The sequence below is a fragment of the Salvia hispanica genome, chromosome 6, assembly GCF_023119035.1.
Source record: "Salvia hispanica cultivar TCC Black 2014 chromosome 6, UniMelb_Shisp_WGS_1.0, whole genome shotgun sequence".
Lineage (NCBI taxonomy): Eukaryota > Viridiplantae > Streptophyta > Magnoliopsida > Lamiales > Lamiaceae > Salvia > Salvia hispanica.
In genome coordinates this window covers 4,193,095-4,199,943 of record NC_062970.1, presented here as the reverse complement: position 1 = coordinate 4,199,943, position 6,849 = coordinate 4,193,095, and the positions used below count along the sequence as shown (strand labels likewise).

General features: G+C 35.2%; 1 long non-coding RNA gene across 2 annotated transcripts; it reads left to right on the top strand.

Moving 5' to 3' along the window:
* The first annotated feature begins 695 nt into the window (after positions 1–695).
* On the top strand, positions 696–2,486 carry LOC125197003. 2 transcript variants are annotated; one of them, XR_007171971.1, is made up of 4 exons: positions 696–824; positions 1,475–1,554; positions 2,096–2,225; positions 2,311–2,486. It is a non-coding gene; the product is annotated as an uncharacterized LOC125197003 (long non-coding RNA). The 2 variants fall into 2 exon arrangements; XR_007171970.1 differs by lacking the exon at positions 696–824 and having other exon boundaries at positions 844–1,554.
* Positions 2,487–6,849: the final 4,363 nt, after the last annotated feature.

The following is a 6,849-nucleotide window of genomic DNA, read 5'->3' as shown; positions in this document are numbered from 1 at the left end:
GGGGCAAATATAAGTAAATTTTAAAATTTTTGCAAAAATGGATAATAAAATAGTATATTTAAACATATTTGAAGAGGGGCATTTGCCCCATTCTCTTATAGGGTTGCTCCGCCCCTGAGTAAAGTAACCTTGAGAAAAAGTGTTACTACCGTATATAAAATTGAATCAACTATGAGGAAACTTTCAAATATAGAAAAATGACACAAGTATACGAGAGAACAGAGGGAGTATTTAATTTAGTATAAAATGATATTATTTAATTGCATATATAAAACATGACGTGATTTTGGTTGACGTCTGATATGTAAGCTAAGCTATGTCAACGCTGTAATATTAATTTGTTGTAAAATCAAATTAAATTAACAGTTCTATCATCTACAGTTGGATTTTAAATATTTTAAGCAAAATTTGATGAAAGTTTATGCAAATTATCCGTTACAAGGAAAGTTGAAAAAAGAATTACGACTAATATCGTGAAATTTTAAAGTAATAACTAAAAATTTTTAATTACAACGCCAATCTAAATTTTATAGAGTTTACCAAAATTATTTCCCAGCCCACACCATTTAAATGTGTGTTAATCGGCTCAAATATTTAAATCTAATGTTTATTATCAATTGTATGCCCCACTATTGAAAATTTTGTCCAGAATTTATAAATTTTCAAAAAAGGTACTAGTCAAAACTAGCCTTTCATATATGTTGAATACAGCTAATGAATTAAAATATGATAGTGATGTTATTTTCCGTCGTTCACTTCTATTCGTCCAAACTCCAGCCGAGCCGCCGCCGTCTACCTCAATACCGGCTGTTTATATCTCCCTGGTAAACAATAGACATTGAATTGTCATTCACAATTTTTTCTGTTTAATTCAGCATCTGCATTCAGAAATTTCAATATTCTATACTCAAATTCAGAAACTAAATGGAGCGATAATTGGGGATAATTTGAACTATATGTTTATTTGTATTAGGTTTTGAATCGATTGAAACCGCTGTGATCTAGTTCATTTCTGTGCTTTTTCTTTCTTTTTCTTATTTTCAATTTAATGTAAGTGGATGGAGTATTGTGCTTGTGATTAGTGTAAGCTACTAGGATTCTTGAAGTTTGTCGACAAAAATTAGTTATTTTATTATTATTAGATAATGGTCTCTCTTGCTCTTTTGTTCATATGTATATATATCCATATCTAATGTCCTGGATCATTTTGTTTCTGGACATCTTGTTTAACCTAGGGAACAGATCTTGCGACACATATAGATTCTTAATTAATAAACTTTCTGCTACTTTAATCCTGCCTATATATTTCCTTAGTCAAAACTTGTGGTTTTTTCATAATAGTCTAATTGTTTCGATGTTAAACATATAGAATGTTTCACTATATGGCATGAAGTTGGGCCAAGAAACAGATGTATATATTGTTATTGAGCTCCAGATTGGAACAGACACCCCTGTTTTCTCTGATTTTGCACAGGTAAATTTGTCATGAAGCTCCCAACAGTTGGGATGAATTGATAATTGGTGTAACCACCTAACCGGTCTTATTGTTCTAACGTAAGCTTTACTCTTCTTTTTGTGTTTCTCTTCTTTTCAGATTTTTTTTTTCATCTATGGTGAGATTCTTGATCAACAACAAAATTTCATTTCTGTTATTTAGTTTTTATCTTTTTAGTTTCTTGTACAAGCTTATATCGATAAGAGATTAAGCTGTAATTAGATTCCTTGTGTTTATCTCCTCATGATATTATGTATAAGCTTATCTTCCTAAGAGACTAGGCTCTAATTAGATTTACTGTGATTATCTCCTCAAGATATTAGGCTTTAAATTTCAAGTTGAGTTTATGTAGGATTCAATCAATAGGTTTACTGGGTTTATATCGTCAAGATATCATGCATTTCTTGTGTTTATCTCCGTATGAGATTAAGCTCTAATTGAATTTCTTGTGTTTATCTCCTCAAGATATTAGGATTTAGTTTTCAAGTTGAGTTTATGTAGGATTTGATCACTATCATATAAATAGGTGGAGTGTTGTTCAAGTGTTGAATAAATTACTTTGTTTGATATGTTTAAACTGTCTCCAAATGTTTCGGGCAGAGAAGTGGCAGATTGTGCTCGTACAACTTGCATATGGGTTTTGGCCTTGCTCTCTGAGAGTGTCAGTATAAATTGAATACAATGCGGTGGCTGATTGTGAATAGAGGCGATGATTGTTCCACTAAAAAAGGTCGAAATATATCGTTTGGATTTCGATTTTGTTCGTTTTATTTTTTATAGGAAAACTAAATTTTGAATGTTTTGATGCTTCCCAGATTACTCTTGGTTCATGGCTATTGAGAAACATGCTGTTATAACTGAAGTGGGGGGTTTTGGTGATCCCCAATTTGACAAAACAAGATGTTTGCAAGTAAAGTACTTTTTTCAGCACTGTCAAATTTAATACAATTACAACAGTTTTTGTTAAAATTGTATAATTTTTTTCGGTTTCTATGTGCTCTAGATAAACCAAAAGCTTTTGTATCTTCTCAATCATGGTGAAACATTCACGGTCTCTTCTCTCAACTTTGATATTCGACTTAGTTCCATTTTGTTATTGGGCAATTGAGATTCATGAAACCTGAGAACTATTTATGACCGTGTTACATATCTAACTGCACAAAATATTCCAACGGACTAGAGGTTTTCAATTTTCACATATTCGTGAGAAAGTAGCATGTGATATGATTTGGATAGTATTTGAGTTTAGTGTAATATGTTTTGTAGAGTGAAGCTGCAGCTTTACTTTCTTCTGCTGTTAATCTGTATCGTTTCCAAGATGTTCATTTGAGAAGAATGTTTCATCTAATTGCAAGGGATCTTTGCCCTATTGCAAATGAGGTTTGCATTTCCTCTTTCTGTTTTTACATTTAAATGTTTCTCTTCTACCTAGTTAGGGGCTTATTTTTTTCTATTTTTAATGGAAAGGTTCCTTGGGGATAGTTTTTTTTTAAAAGCCGAAAAAAAACAATGTTGATATGGCAAATGTTATCCGTTTTATCAAAATTCAAATAAATCAATTGTTTTGAAATGCCTCAAGGATAGATGTGACGGCAAACCCAGGTTGAAAAAGTCCTTTTGTGTGCAATCAATATGCTAAAGGTATTATTACATCTATTTGAGGGAAATACAAAAAATATTACCCTTTAAATAGTTAAATATTTATAGGTTATAATTGTTTATTCTTGTAAAAATCCGGATGGCCTAAACTTCAAAAAAACCCAGACCAACTGATTTTAGAACAGAAAAACATTGTTCCCTTCCCTATATCTAGACTTTGTGGTGAAGATTTTCAAAGGGTTATCGATGGCCTTTTTGATTTTTTCTCATTTTCATGTCTAATAATAAAAATGCATTATATATAGGGGGAATGCATCATCTTTGGGGCTGTTTGGGTTTACATGTTACATGAGCTCGAGGGACATTAAAGCTTTTAAAAAAAATGGGGTTAACCTTTAAGGCCAAGGCTTGTCTTCCTCTTTCCATTAGCTTTCCCGCCGGGATTATCGAGTTGGGCTAAAAAAATGTTTATTTTGCAAAATCTTAATATAAGATATGAGGGTACAATTTTTTTCAAACTTGCAAAAAATCATTTTGTATAAAGATAAAAATAAATGGTGGGCCCTGGGATTCCTTGTGTATGTGGTTTTTACCGTGTAAAAAGTAAGATCAATTTTTAAGGGGTCTTTTAGGGGGAAAACGGTTCCGGGATTGTCCCCCAAAAACATTAAATCATCCAAAACCCCCCCGAAATTTTTTGATTTAATACCCCCCCAAACTAAAAGGTTAATTTTTTGGATCGCGACTTTTCCCCACCCATTGGGGCATCCCCTGAGGCCCCGCCAGACAGTTTCCCCCCTAGATATGAAAAGGGGGGGATTTTGCCCAAAAAATTTAAAAATATAAACCCCCTTTTTTTCTGGGCCATTGGCCCCAAAAAAAACAAAAAAGCCAAAAAAGAAGGAATTTTTTAAAAAAATTCCTTCGGTGTGGAAATTTTTATGTCATCTATAAAGTTTAAACTAAAAAATTTTTTCCCGTTTTCCTTTTCAACGGCGGTTTTTTGACCCCTTTCCCCATGGTCCCGGGGGGGGAAAATTGGAGCCCCATTCTTTTTTGGGGCCCGGCCCGGGGGGTATTATAGCCCGGGGGGGACCCCCGGGAGCTTTTGGGTACCGGCCAAGCTTTAGAAATTTTCGCAAAAACGTAGGGGTTTAACAATTTTTATTGTTTTTTTCCAAAAAAAATTACAAAAAAAAAATAACTAAAGTTTGATTTAAGCTTGAAAATAAAAAAGGGGAAAAAAGAAAATTCCACGTTTTAAAATTTTGAAATTTAAAAGGGGATGCGATTTTCCCAAAAACCCAATTTAACCCTTTAATTCCAAAAAAATTTAGATGGCAAAATAAAATGGGTTAAATTTTAATCCAAAACAACCCAAAATCATCAAATGCACCAAATTTTCCAATTTTTTAATTTCAATTCTTTTCTATTGGGGAAAAATTTTAACCTTTAATGTGTTAATTTCCAATAAAAAAAAAATTTTTAAACAATAAAAATTTAAATTATTTTTATAATATTATAATTTAATTTTCTTGTTTTTTTGTTTAAAAATTTATTTTTTTTATTAGTTATTTAAAACCTGTAAAAATGGGTATTTCCCTTTAGGTATTAAAAATTGGGGCCCAAAAAAAATATCGTTTGGGGATAAACATTTAGATGATTTTCGGGGGGGTTTTTTATGAAAATTTACCCTCTCTTTTTTTTAAAATTTTCCTCAAACTTTTTTGTTGTGGGAATTGGGGTTTGGGCTTTTTATTGATAACACGCATTCACACCTAAAGTTTCAAAAATTTTGGGTTTTAGGGAATTCTTCAAATTTTTTCATGCAAAGATTTTTATTTTCATGCTTAGAATTTAGCATGTCAGTTATTTTTTGTTTTGTAATTTTGTTGCAGAGAACAGTAATGAAGAATTGTTCGAACTCTACGTAACGTGTGGTTACGTAGAAGAAAACACAGTCAAGAATGCCATGGCGCTTCTTCCGGCGGACGCCATACCGCATGGCGTCAACAAGGTGGCGCTTCGAGCCGTATCAATGATGCAACGGCTTGTCGACAGCGGCCACCATGAAAACGGAAAATGTGGAGCTATCGCGATGTTCCTCCTTAGGACAATCCAGGAGATGGTCAACACTGGAGAAACGATTGTTGCAATAGAAAACTTGAGGAAGGCTGTTTTGGATGCAACTCAATTATCCGATGAGATGACATCGAAGGTTTCCACACTCCAGAAGGACAGGGAATGGTTTTATACCAGGATTCCAATTCTTGTCTTTATAGTGTTTTCGGTTTGCTTTGTTATGTGGCCAATGACCGGAACATCTAAGAACGCCGATAAAATGTCTATATATGCGTTTTTAAACGGTTATTTGGCTTTAGCAGCCAGTTTCGCCCCCTCTATATTCTCAGGTATATATCATTGGGTGGAATGTCGTACAACGAAGCAGTTAGAGCCTCTACAAAAGGTGATCAAAGCCGCCAAACAGATGAAGAAGATTGGGACAGCGATCCACAAAATTATTACGGTTCTGGATATTGGGGCGGGTATTGGAGTACCCAAAAATATATCGGGTGAGGTTTTGGATAGACATTTAGATGATTTTCGGGTCGGATACCCGGATTCCCACCCTAGAAGTATCCCAACTTTAATAATTGATCTTACATTCTTAATACACGGTACACATACACATACACATAGACCGGAATCCTTCTATGGCCACCATTTTATCTTTATCATTGATACATAATAGTATGTATCTGTCTGTAGTATATTTATCGAGGGAAGAGCGAGCTTGTGTATCCTACATATCTCAATCTATATATATCAGCACTTGCGCCAATACCATCAACATTATTTTTAGACTAGCAACAGTGCAATACCTGAGTAATAACCCGAGCCAGGATGCAAGCCCCCAATGGCGATGAAGACCAGAATGAATGCCCAGAAATAGGACACATCTGAACAAGACGCTCGTCCATATAAAGGTCGTCAACACAACCCACTTTCATGATAATGCACTCTTGACGACGTACTGGTCCCATCTGCAAGCTCATGTAAATCCAACGGACCGACCCCAATGATGATGCATGATGTACTAGCTATATATATATATATGCATAGTTATGTATATGGATGTCGAGACTGAGACCGCACAAGTAAGAAAGGTAGTCTTGGGGCTGGATGTCGTAGACAAGTCCGGGATCTTGAGCTCTTGATGGATTCACATGCCCTGATCCCGTGGCAAAGATGTCAGCCGGGAGGAACCTCTCGTCCTCAATTGGATTGCCAGCGAGGTTCACGTCGTCTGCAATGGTCATGATGGCCGACTTGATTGCAGAGGGAGACCAATCAGGATGTATGCTCTTGAGCAGATCCGCCAGGCCGCTCTGGTGCGGGCACGCCATTGAGGTACCGGAAATTATGTTGAATGTGGATTCTGTGTTGGTGTTGCCTTCGACGGAAATGTGCCATGCTGCAAGAATATTAACTTCGGGGCCTAAAATGTCGGGTTTCACGATTCCAGGGGTTGGTATGCTAGGACCCCTGGAAGAAAATGAAGCGACGACTGGTGCACGCTCATCACCAATCACGGTACCTTGGGAAGAAATAGTGGCGGTGGGTGTTGCCGTTGATTTTATGTAAGCTTTGTGATATATCTATAGAATATCTCCTATATTTCTATTGTTATTTTATCATATCTTTTCCATATCATTATTATCTTATTCACCAAGTTAGGTTATTCATAGGAGTAT